Source organism: Camelus ferus, chromosome 1 (genome assembly GCF_009834535.1).
Source record: "Camelus ferus isolate YT-003-E chromosome 1, BCGSAC_Cfer_1.0, whole genome shotgun sequence".
Lineage (NCBI taxonomy): Eukaryota > Metazoa > Chordata > Mammalia > Artiodactyla > Camelidae > Camelus > Camelus ferus.
The window spans coordinates 120,269,361-120,283,059 of NC_045696.1; the positions used below are offsets into that span (position 1 = coordinate 120,269,361).

The 13,699-nt window shown below is 41.7% G+C and overlaps 1 protein-coding gene across 1 annotated transcript in view; it reads left to right on the forward strand.

Annotated features, from left to right (window-relative positions):
* Positions 1 to 8,109: 8,109 nt before the first annotated feature.
* Positions 8,110 to 13,699, forward strand: part of COL6A5 (collagen type VI alpha 5 chain) — a 117,076-nt gene continuing 111,486 nt past the window's right edge. The window contains 1 exon segment of the mRNA XM_014566446.2: positions 8,110 to 8,378. The gene's annotated coding sequence lies outside the window, so the exon portion shown is untranslated.

The window sequence follows — 13,699 nt, forward strand, 5'->3', positions numbered from 1 at the left end:
AATACCATATGAGATCATTCATATGTGGAATCTAAAAAACAAAAAACAAACAAAACATAAATACAGAACAGAAATAGACTCATAGACATAGAATACAAACTTGTGGTTGCCAAGGGGGCGGGGAGTGGGAAGGGACAGATTGGGATTTCAAAATTGTAGAATAGATAACGAAGATTATACTGTATAGCACAGGGGAATATATACAAGATCTTATGGTAGCTCACAGAGGAAAAAATGTGACGATTATATATATGTTCATGTATAACTGAAAAATTGTGCCCTACACTGAAATTTGACACAACATTGTAAAATGATTATAACTCAATAAAAAATGTTAAAAAAATTAAGTAGTGAGAGGAAATAGGCAATTCAAACCAGAAGAGGTATAAATAAATGACCATAAAACAAATATAAAGATGCTAAACCTCACTATTACATATGTAAGTGCAATTAAACAACTTTGATATTTTTTTTTCACCTAAGAGACTGGCAAAAACCCAAAACCAAAATTAACAAAGCACTCATAGTATCAACTGTAGTCAGGCATGTAAACAAACAGGTTCCCTATTTGTTGGAGTGTTAAATGTAACCCTGAAGCTAGCAGTTCATGACATAGACCTCATATACTTAAAGGGTGATCTTCAATTTAGTCATCTGTGTGGGCTATGGTAGATTTGAATCATTGTTCTCATTTCTTGTGAGATGTATCCATGCCTTTTGCCTTGTGACTTGCTGAATCCTCTCACTAGAGTGAGGGGGCATATTTCTTCACTCCATTAATGGTTTGTCATGTGTGTAGGTAACCACTGGTCTAAGGAGAATATGGAGACATGTAAAGGAGACCTAATACGAACCCAAAGCTTGGGGTCAAACCCACCTTTCTCATAGACTGAAGCAGAGACAACTCGAACCATCCCACTGGTCATGCATACTTATCACAGTGATAGATGAATAACTTATGAGCTGTAGAAATGGAGATGAGCCTGTAAACTGGAAAGCAGTTTCAAATCCAACTCCCAGACAGGAATAATCTGGAGGTGAAAAATAGGTGGATGAGGTCAAACGGTAGGGTAACTGTATAGCAGCCTTTGTAAACAGAGGAAATCTCTATAATTTCTCTGAGTCATTCTATTACAATTTTATTTACACATTATTTATTGAGTACTGCCTAAGCTCGGTAATTCTCTGGGCTCCTGAGGAAACAGCGCTGAACAGGATAAGCAGTCCTTGACCTCAGAATCTTAGAGTCTAGTGGAGAACCTGCTGTTGAACTAGATAGACCAGTATTTAATTTCCTATGTGTATGAAACAAACAAAAGCACAAAAACAAAACCCTGGGTGTGTAATTTCCCATCAAAAAGTGAGAGACGCTGTGATGAATACCTATACAACACTGTTTTTTGCAGCCTTCTAGATGCAACTCCTCCTTGTAGAGTGCGGATGCACACATCTGTTGAGGATAAGGCACTTTCTAAAGAAATGAAACTACTTGACCTCAGATTTTATTGTTGACAAATATCCTGCAAAGTTAGGAAATTGGATTTATTCTGAGCACATGCTGAGGTGAAGGATGTTAACAAGTGCGAGGAGGAAGCAGAAGGGAGGTGGTTATTGAGGAGTACACAACACAGAGATCTGACCGGTGGGCTTTGCTAATCTTTATATCCAGCTTCACTTATGAGAAAGAGATACCACACTGAATATTCACCAGCTTGGAGAAACTACTCTTATTTTTGGACTTCCCTAACTCTAGGGATGATGATACTGAGAGCCAGGAAAGTGAGATCATTTGCCCATTTTAAGCCCCCATAGTGAAACTGGGGTGCTGCTGAGACTCTGCCGAGATCCACCTCTTCCTCCACCTGGCAAAATTCTACATATTCTTCAGAGCCTTGATCTTGCGGTGTCTCCTCGCTGCATCCTTTCTTGACCTCCACAAGTGGGATGATGATTACTTCCATTGTAATCTTGTAGAAGTCTGGTGTTGACTCTACCAAGCTGTATCATGATGTCTTGCTGTTGTTTGTCTAGACATTTTACTCCTCTATTCCTCACCCCACTAACTTATGACCTCCATCTGGGCAGGAGCTGTGTGAGGCTTAGTTGTTACTACACAGACCATACGATAGTTTTATTTGCTCTTGCCTTATTCCTTCAGCAGCCATAGTTAATAATTTGGACTCTCCAAATCTGGTAGTTAGGATGAGTGGATGGAGGCCAAACAAACTTAGGTCAAGGAGAAGTCCTGCTCATCACAAGGGCAAACTGAATGGGCATCGTGGTTTGTGAAGCAGGGGATTGTGCATTTGAGTGTGTGAATCAATTCTTTGGACTAGTAATACTCAAACATGTCCAATCAAAGAGTCAATTTTGGAGCCTTAAAATATCCAAACTCTTGGCAGCAACACCAGGGATTCTGATTCAACAAGTGTTTGGTGGGGTCTATAAATACATATTTTTAAAACCCTCAATTGATTTTGATATAAAATCAATTTGAGAATATATGATCTAAACTTGATCTCTTTAGTAACCTAATAAAATAAAAGCAGGAAAATTGAGGTCCCACACTCACTAGGGTACAGCAGCTCCTCTAAGATTTAACTTTCCTGGTAAATTGACCTCAGTCGTTGATAACATCACCAGTTTTAACATCCCAATAGTACCGGGTTTGGGGATGGCATATTTTTTGCAATCTGAATGGAATTTGACCTACTCCTGAAAATCCTCCCTGCGGACTTGACATTCCGAGGACTTGCCCACCTGCTTAGCAGTGGTTGTTGAACATTACACATGGTGTGTACTTAACACACACAGCACCAGCCATTGAATGGGATCTGAGACCTGCTGGAGTTTCCTGTGATGAACTCTTTATTTCAAATGGAGACAGAGAACATCACTGTTGGTTTTTCCTACAGTGGTGCCTTTTATTCCCAGGTTACTTCAGTGTAGGCCCCTGGCTGAAGGCTCTAGAGAATAAGCCATGGGCTGAACTGATAAACAAGCTGTGAGGAATGTCACGTATCCAGGCTGGATAAGAAATGGCCTACTTAATGAAGTTTTGTGACGAACTTTAAAAAAATCTGTCCTTGATCATGTAACATCCTGTGGTTACTGCAGGAACTTGGGGACCTAAATAGATTAAGATTATTAACATTGTCACAACTTAGATGATATGTGAGGCATCGTGCATGTCCTATATAAACCCTTTTCCAAGAATCAATAAACAGAGAACTGCTTTGCTTCTCTCCACACGGTGTTCGTGTGTACATGATATCATGTCACCGACATTCAGGACAGTTCTGAGATACCAAAATGAGTAAAAGATGGTTTCTGTCATCAAATGCATTCAAGATGAAGAGGGTGAAACAGTCATTATATTAGACAAGCTTCTTTAATTGAATGAAACGTAACTAACTAGTTTTGGTCAAGAATGGATATTTCCTGGCCAATGGGCACACGTTGTGGGAAGGAAGAAGTTTAAAGATGGTGCAACATGGAACTTTAACGCCCCCAGAAGGCTCTTCCTTTCTCTTCTCTGCAGATCAACTCTAGTCTTTAATAGTCTTCATTCACAGTGCCTGGAATGTGGCTTCCATCAGCCTTCAGACTCACATTTATCTGCTGACGAATGGAGGCTCAGTATCTGAACCCAAGATTCCAGGGCTGACTGGTCCTGGGGATCAGGGGATCAGGGTCGTCCCCACACCAAGAACTAGGCTAGGGAGGTGGTACCCTGAAGAAATGGCAGTTCTCTTCGGAATCACGCAGGTAGAAAAAAAAGTTCCCAGGAGAGAGGAAGGGAATGTTCTTCTAAGAATCTTATCCTGGACGATTGATGTCCAGTATAGACAGGAAAGTTAATGGTTCCAGTGTTGAGACTGTAATTTGCATGGGTGTCTGTATCTCTGTTCCTGTCTGTATAGACTGTGGTAGAGGTCAGGATAATGAACACTGAGTGGAGGTGATGATGGGAAGAGGCTTCATAGAGGAGGTAACATCGCAGGGACTCTTTGAGGCTCACTAGCATTTTACTAGGCCGGGCAAATGGAAATAGCAATTGCAAAAGCATGAAGGTATGGATGGAATGGTATGTGCGGGCCACAGCAAGGTAGCTTTGATCTGGGTGTAAGTTAGAAAAGCAGACAGCATCGAGATCGGTAAAGAACTTCTCTCCCTTGTTCTATGTTGAACTCTGTCCTGGGAGATTGGGGACCCATTGCGTTTTTTCACGAGGTGAGTTTCAAATCAGATTTCTCTTCCAGGAGGACTGGTAAGCAGTCCAAAGTTCAGACTCCAGCTGGACACTTGAGGCTGGCCTGCTGCTCTGTGCTCTGTGCTCAGCTATAGCTCAGCATCCCTCTCTTCCTCGTTGTTCTCCTGGGCTTGCGTCCTAGCTGCAAGTCCAAGGATGCTTGTAGAGGGAGTCGGGGGCATTTGTACTACAGGAGAGGCGTACTTTGTCCTCCTGAAGGCCCCTCCACTTGACTCTTGACTGGAGGTCAACAGCTCTGACCCTCGACAGCACTAGGGTGAACATTGGGGATGACATATCGGGGGAGGGCTGGGGCCTGAAAGGATGCAAAGGACAATGATTATGGGACATCAAAGACGAGTTGCATCTACATCAATATGTTGCCTGGGCTTTGCCTCAGTACCTTCCATGATGAAGCTGATTTCTACCCCAAGTGCCTGGGCTCCTAGTTTGGTTGGTCTTTGAAAATCTGACAGGCTGAGAAACTCGGGGCAAAATTCTCCTTCTTGCCCACTTTGAATCAGGAGCAGAAATCCATGATCATCATGCTGTTTTTCCTATGTTTCAATCCCCCCTTGTTCTCAGTATGGCTTCACATAGAGAAAAGAAGGTATACCAGATTCCTACATAGTTTAATACAGAAACAAGAAAGTTCATTATCAATATTGCATTTTGTTTATCGATTATTTTACCTACTGGTGTACAGGCACGATAGAGTGATACACGGTCAGTTGGTGAGAGAAGTGCTTACTTTCCCCCCGCTTCTTCTAATAATTCTGATTGCACCAGGGAGAAATTCCATCACTTCATTTAAATCATCTCTGGCCGCAGATCATCCTGTGTCCTTTCTTATAGTATGGGTTCCACAGTTTTGGAAATAATATTTCTCTGTGAGAATTAAAAAGTGCAGAGTAGAGCACAGTTGCTGTACTCAGTCTAAGAGTTATCTCCTTACTTAAAACAGTTGCAGAAACCGCAGACTGTAGTGGCTGGGCTAATGAAAAAGAAATGTAACTAATGATGAATTCTGGGAAAACACTGAATATCCTTACCACAATTTTGAAACTCTGGATTTCTTTTCTTTTATTCAATTACCAAAGCCAGATAAATATAAGTCCAATTAATCTATTTTCTGTGTGAAGAAATTGAAAATGTGGTGGTTTTAGTATCTTAAATTCCTTCAAAAGTTCAGCTTAAAACTCCTACTTTCTAGATAAACAAGTTTCTTCTGCATAGCGCAGGGAACTATGTTCAGTATCTTGTAGTAACCTATAATGAAAAAGAATATGAAAAGGAATATATGTATGTATATGTATGACTGAAACATTATGTTGTACACCAGAAGTTGACACCACATTGTAAATTGACTATATTTCAATTAAAAACAAAAAAGGAGAAAAAAAAACCCCTTATTTTATGAAACAAATTTATGCATCCTTAGTAGAGTAAATGTAATTCTCAGTAGAGGACAGATTTTGCATTATAATTTCTTTAGGGAAAAGACTTGTTTGAATTTTACAAACAGAAGAAAGGAAAAAGAAGGGTTGAGCTCTCTGGAAAAGGCTGTCAATCCCCAAAGCCACTTTTATATGACTGTATGATTGTGAAACCTCAATTGTAAAAAACATTCCCACAATAATACTTTCCAGAAAAGTTACTCCAAAAAGCCAGCTTCCTGTTGTGCTAACATTATTTAAATGCTGCTGCTGTAGTTGGAAGGGGAGAACCCCACCCTTCTCCTGAAGTGAAGTCAGCCTCCTTCCCTCCCTGGGGATTTCACTCTTGGTTGGAAAAGAACGACTCAACTAACTAGTCTCTGTCAGCTGGGGATGTCTGGACACAGCGTGAGCACAGCTCCCCCCGAGGCCCGGCACAAGTGGGAACTGCAACGGTATTTGGTCCCTGAGGCCCCACGTTCTGACCTTGCCCGGACAGGACCTGAGACCCGCTGATGTTAAAGGTTGAGTCTTGGGGTGGGGTGTGGCGTGCACCTCAAGTGGGGAAACCATTCTTTGGCATCTTGAGGTTTTTTTTCTGATTATGTTCCAGAAATGATGCTAGGTGGTGGTGTACCAGGAGCGCAGCCGCCCACCTCTCCCCGCCATTTTGCTTTTGTTGGGTTGTGGTCTCTGTTCTCATGACATATCTTGGGGGACTACTGAGCGGGGCCAAGTCTGACAGTCAGAACAGGTCTGGTGGGCGCTGCCAGGGACCATGGATACTCAGCACACCTCCCACCCCCCAACACACACACACACATGAGAGGAAAACCTTAAGAGGGAGGAACCAGGTCAGGCAGGTTTGGGGGTGCTGACCCCTGAGGACCAGGAGGAGACCTCCCCCCCAAACTGAACAGAACTGTGTTCAAATTGAGCATTTGAGGGTGTCCTGTGCAGAACCCCCTGGCTTCCTGACTGTTTTAAGTAGATTCCAGAAGTCTAGGTCACCTTTAGCTTAGAGCAAATACACTGTCTTCTGGGGAAAACCATTTCCTCCTTATTAGTAAAAAGCACAAAGAAAACCAGTTACAAGTTCACACATATTTGTGTTCCCTTGGTTAAAAAAATAATAGTCAAAGGAAAAGGTCCCGACAGCCCTCGTTCAACTTCCCTCTTTCCATCCTTCCAACCACATTCTTCCTCAGATACACCTGGAAACTTCCTGATTAACTTAAGGAGCAGTTCCAGAATCAAGAAGCCTAGTGCCCCAGAGGTCCTTGCTGAGCAAGGCGGGGCTCCCACCTCTCATGTTTCCTCTTGGCCTTTTAATAAACTTTCATCAATGTAAGTAATTTCCCCATGTCTCTTCGTGGACAGCCGAGAAGCAGGCAGGCTACAGCAACAGACTAAAACAAATAAAAGATTGAATCCAACTGCACAAGCTGGGAACATGTTTACCTATAAAATCCCAACTGTGGGTCCATGTCCATGAGAAACAAACAAACAAACAAACAAACATTAAAAAAAGCCCCTCTAGATAAACAACAAATTCCTACTGTATAGCACAGGGAACTACATTTAACATCTTAAAATAACTTACAATGAAAAAGAATCTGAAAAAGAATATCTATGTGTAACTGAATCACTATGCTGTAGACCAGAAACTGACAGAACATTATAACTCAGCTATACTTCAGTTTAAAAAAGTAATCTGTATAAAAATCTTGTTCTCCAGCAAATTTTCATCAAAAATCTTAATGCCTCTTTTGCCCAGTTATGATGATAGCTTCGAAAATGTTGCTGTTTTAACTTTTTCATTCCTTGTACATTTATTAGTTGGCATTCTGTGATAAAGAAGGTCTTTTGCTCCTTCTCTCCATTGATTTATTTACAATTTTTAGCGTCAGTATGGTCTCAGATTGTTTTTAAATTTGATTTATTATATCCACTACTGTCATTAGGTTTCTTAAGTTGTTTTGTTGTGGTGTAATTTACCTACAGTTAAAAAAAAAAAAAAAAGCCTTCAAGTTCTTCATTGTCATCTCTGTGAGAAATCAGAACTTGATTTTTGATGCCTGCCCCACTTCCCTGGCTCCCGTTCCAGGGCGCTGCAGGGCAGCTCCTGATACCTGTACAGGTGCGCTCTCTGGTCCCTCTCCGACCTCCGCTTCGGGACATCGCCCTGTCCTCCCCCCAGCCCCCGCCCTCGAGACTGTCCTCTGGTTCTCTGCAGGGTAGCGGAGGAAACCGCTGAGGAACCCGCTGGAGCCAAATGGCCGGCCAGTCCTCAGCCCAGTAGCAGCGGTGGCCTCAACTCAGCGGCCAGCAGATAAAGGTTGTCCTAGGTTTCTGAGAAACTGCCTTCTCAAGTTCTTTTTTGGCAGCCCCCGTCTTCCCCCGAAACGGCTCGTCAGAGCCAACAGCTGGAGCGTCTCCGGACACTCACATGAAACGCGGGAGGAGTTCATCGTCAGCCTGCAAGCTGAGGTCAAGGGTCAGCGCCGGCTTTAAAGAGCCGCGCGGGCGCTGCGCTCCGGGTACCACCTGCGGCTTCCCGGCCGCTTCCCGGCTCCGCGCTCTTCCCCGGCCGGCCGCGCGCGGGCACTGCGCCCCGGCGCTCCTGCAGCCCTCGGGGAGCTGGGGTACTCTGCGGGGTTCTCAGTGGCCCCAGACCCCAGGAAAGCTCGGTGAGTGCGGCGTGCGGGGGTTTGGGACCTGAAGGGGGCGGAGGAGGACAGGTGCCTAGGCGTGAGTACATTCTGATGATTTCGCACCTGGAGGACGCCCTATATCCCGGACTTCAAGGAATTTTGCAAAAGGTTGAGACTGGGTTTTTAGAATTGGAAAGGACCTTGGAGCAGGGCTATCGAAAGTGTGGTCCAAGGACTAGAAGCAGCTCCATACCCTGGAACCTTGTTAGAACTGCGAATTAACGGGCCCCACCCCGCACCTGCTGAGCCCGAATCTCCGGGGCGGGGAGGGATGGGCTCTGAAATGCGTGTGTTAACAAGCCCCCCTGGAGATTCTTATGCAGCTGAAGTTTGATAACCACTGACATACAGGTCATTTAGGCTAGCACTTGGGCCCCTCACCCCACGCAGGAACCGGCAAATAAACAGAGGTGGGTGCAGGGACCCTGAGCCATAAGGCATTAGATACAGGGATATATTCAGAAATTGCCTAACAAGAACTTTGAAATACTCATGGTTGGTGGGGATTGCTATTCTGTTTCAAACTGTGAACTAACATCTTTAAGCTTTCCTCAAAACAGCACTTAACTGGCGTTAACGAACATTTCTGAGTTTATTCTATGTGCAAGGTTCTATCAAAATGAAGGAGGGAGGTACTGGTTCTTAGGATCTCCAAACTGGTGTATTTTTTTCTTAACCAAGATCTTTGTAATTTGGTGTAGTGCTTCATACCGCACTTTTATTTTGGCTTTAGGTATTTAAGTGTGCCTTCTGAAGTTGATTTTTGTTCTTGTTGTTAACCTGGAATGCCAGCATAGATATTTTGGAAGAGGTATTTATTTTGAGAGTTCTGAAGGAAATCTTAAAGGAAAAAAAAGCTTCACTTTCACATTGGCAAGACACATTTTTTGATCTTTGTACTGATATTTGCATGCCGTGATATATTTTATGAATAGAATAAATAGAGTCCCTGAGATTTCTTAAGAATCAAAGTGAGAGAGACAATTAGTTGTCTTCTCTGAGGAGTCCAATGCCACAGCAAGCTGCCTTGTACAAACTCGGAGAAGAAATCCATTGCTTTGGGGAAGCTCCTTAGAAACAAATATGGATGCCATGTATACCCAAATCATGTGGTTCCCCATTCTGCAAGTTTCTGAACAGTTTCTGCTGATGAACCAGGGACCCCATTCATGAAATACTGGATGATGAAGGTTCTATGATTGGTCTGGTGTCAGTTGTGTTGTTTGGTTCTCCTTTGTCTAATCTTTGGGTGGCTTAATTTAAATATTAAATCTAAATCCACTACTGACTCATTTGGAAACTTTGGAGCAAATGCAAATTTCTGTTTTCCTCTCATCTATGGGTGGATACGGGATGTATGGTTTATCTTAAAAAAATTTTTATTGAAGTATAGTCAGTTTCCAATGTTGTGTCAATTTCTGGTGCACAGCATAATGGTTCAGTCATACATGTGCACATATATTTGTTTCATATTCTTTCTCATTATAGGTTATTATAAGACATTGAATATAGTTCCCTGAGCTATACAGTATAAACTTGCTGTTTATCTATTTTATATGTAGTAAGTGTCTGCAAATCCTGAACTCCGAGTTTATCCCTTCCCACTCCCTTTCCCCCCTGGTAACCATAAGTTTGCTTTCTATGTGAGTCTCTTTCAGTTTTGTAAATAAGTTCATTTGTCTTTTTTTTTAAAGATTCCACATATGAGTGATACCCTATGGTATTTTTCTTTCTCTTTCTGGCTTACTTCACTTTGAATGATAATCTCTGGGTCCATCCATATTGCTGCAAATGGCATTATTTTATTATTTTTTTATGGTTGAGTAGTATCCATTGTACACATAAGGATGTATGGTTTTTGTTTTGTTTTTGTTTTTGAGTTTTGGAGGCAGGATGTATAGTTTTGAGGTAGCACTTGCTGGCAGCATCCCACAGTATCTCCCCAGAGTTCCCTACCTGTTGTATGGTTGTCACACTGAATCCTTATTAATATGTTAAAACAGAGAAAATACTTAATATCACGATCCTATCACTAATTATGTATGCACATTTTAAGTTAAAACATCTAAAAGCCTTGTTCACAGATTTCAAAGACTAACTTCTGTTTCAAATCAGCTTTGGACGTGTTGGTGAAATTGGAAGCCACTGCTAGGTATGTCACAGGCCTGTGAAAATACAGTATGCCACGGTAAATATTCGCCTGAATCATGACTGCACATGCTTGTTCCTAAGTATTCAAAGAGCATGTACTCAGCCTCCTTCTGTAATGAAGTAGGAGATTTACAACCTAGGTCTTGTTTTCATGTTATTGGATGTTGTGATTTTCCTCCTCCAAGTTCAAATCACCTTTTAGAAGGGAAGAATTTTGAGTCCGGGATTATCTACCCTTTAGCTCTGACAATAGAGGACAGAAACTCCCCTGAGATGTGTCCTTTTCATTGCATTGCAGTCTGCTTTTAGGATGTTCCTGTCTATTTCATAGGATCTCAGATCCAGGTCCTCTCTGCAGAGGAGGAGGAGGTGGGTACTGAGTAAAACTGGAGCCTAAGATACAAGCAAAATGCATGCCAGCTTCTAAGGAAGAGCCAGCTGGTGGTGCGTGTCACAGTTGTGAGCATCTGTCACCCTTGTCAATCTCCAGTGCCCAGTGGTACTGCCCTAGGTTCCTCTGACTTGTCTGAATTCTGATCCTTCAAGCCACTCTTTGGGGGCATACTGTGATTCAAGACTTAGTCTCTGAAAGGCTGTTGTAAAATTTCAAATTATTTGAGGGTCCCAGGTGACACCCTGAACCTTCTCCCTTAACATGATTAGCTAATCATCATTTTGGAAGATATTAAGGGACACGAAGAGCCAAGAATAGGAGAAGAGATCTTTGTAAAGGCAGTGTAGGGCAGTGGAAAGAGCATATCTCTGCAGGCAGAGAGACCTCCAGTTTTGAGACAAGCTGTATTACCGCTCTGACCCTCAGTTTCTTCATCAGTATTATGGGCACAATTACTGTGCACAAAGACCTACTTTTCTGCTGGGCCATCTACTTTCTGTGTATATTTCATCAGCTAACCTTTGCTACAAAGGAGGTTTGGAACTATGTTCTTATTGCTGAGCATGTTGCCCCATCCATCTATTGGTATGGAGGTTCTCTTAATAAAGAAAGGTGGAACATCAGGTAATAGGGAGGCAGCTAGAGGCCTCCGCAGCATGGATGCCGGACAAGAATGGTTCTTTGGAGAAGAGCAAGTGACCGTGGTTGTGGTGGGTAGTGGTTTGCACGTGTGTGTGCACTGAGGAATAGAAGGTGGAAGAGAAAATGTAACAATAGAAGTTTCTAGGCAACTCGATGGCTTGAGGATGTTCAAGTCAAGCGGACAGCCCCTTGGAGGAGAAGTAATCTGAGTGTGATATTGTGGTAATAATGGTATCTCTGTCTAGGTCTTGAAGCAGTTTATTAAAGTGGTTGTATTTAAATCTCACAGTGATATCCAAAGTTAAACACATAAACACATCTACTTTTTTTTTTTTTATTACCACTTCACTGATGAGAAATTTGAGGCTTGGGATTATTAAAACCTTGCCCAAGAGCTCATGCCCAGTTAGTACAGAGCTACCCTAGACCTCAGCTTTCCTGACACGCCGTTCATCTCCTTCATGGAGAGGGTGCAGGTTGTAGAAGAAATGAGAAAGTTAAGGTGACTCCACATACTTTATTTCAATGATTACAATTAAGTAAGAAAACAAATTTGTGCATTTGTTAAAAACACACAAATTTGAGAGATAACATAATCAAAATTTGCAAATGGTAGAATGATTTACGATCCCACTTACCTGGGTTCCAATCAACATTTCATCCCTTCCTAGCTGTGTGAACATGGGTAAGACATTTAACATTACTATCTTCTCCTGTCTTATGGGCAAGTAGTAGCACTCACCTCACAAAGACGTTGTAAAGATAAAGACAAAGAATCGTGACACATAATAAGAAACACATAAATGCTTGTTGGTCCAGGTGGACCATAACTAAAAGAAACAATGGAAAATTAATTGAGTTAGTTGAGATTCCTGATGACAAAATAAATCCAGAAAAAAAAATCAATAGCTTCTCTATAAGTAGTAACAAGCAGCCAAAAGTATGATGAGAGGAAAGTGTCTGTTCTTAATAGCAATAAACTACAAAATAGCTGAGAACCATGAACATGAAATGTACAGGACCAACTTCTGTTGGATCCAAACTTTACTGCCCTCACCTCACACTCCTACCTCAAACAGCCACCCCACACACACACTCAGAGGCTGCACAGAAAACCCATAGCACCAGTATGGGTCTAATGCAAAAACACTTCCAATAAACAAGGAAATATTTATGTTACATGCAAAACAAAGATGAAGAATTATTCCAGGAAACAGAAGAAAATGACTCCAAACTCTAAGGTGTCAGAGAAAACAGGTTTTGTAAAGAAAGAGCACAAAAAAATGCAAGAGATAGTGAAAGGCAAAGCCAAGGAAGGCACAGAAGGAGAATAAGACCATTACAAAACCCAAACCCGAACTAGAAACAGCTAGATGTAAGTCAGCCGTGTGGAAAACTGAGTTTGGACTTAGAGCCCACCTGCCTGGGTTCCAATCAGCATTTTGCCAGCTTGGGGAAAAATTTCACAGATCGCAGAGGGAAAAACTGGTGAAAGAGAGTAATAGTGATGGAAAACAACAGAGAAACAGCATGGGACTATGTGGACTTCATGGGAAAAAGAAAAGAGACCAAAAGGAACTGAAATAAATGTAAAACGTATTTGATCTCAAACTATCATTAATTTCAAGATGTACCATTAATTTCAAAATAGTTTCTGAGGGAAAAAAAAAGAAAAGGAAAAAGACAAATGAACATAAATACAAAACAGAAACAGACTCATAGACATAGAATACAAACTTGTGGTTGCCGGGGGGGAGTGGAGTGGGAAGGGACAGACTGGAAGTTCGAAATTTGTAGATACTGACAGGTATATATAGAATAGAAAGACAAGATTATTCTGTATAGCACAGGGAAATACACACAAGATCTTGTGGTAGCTCACGGTGAAAAAGAATGTGACAATGAATGTATGTATGTTCATGTATAACTGAAAAATTGTGCTCTGCACTGGAAATTGACACAACATTGTAAATGACTATAACTCGATAAAATAAAATTAAAAAAATAAAAAAACAAAATAGCTTTTGGGGGAATAAAAAGAAACAGTAAATTATTAAATAAACAATCTACTTACAAGTTATTAATCAGTTTAAGACTGAATGTGAAAAAA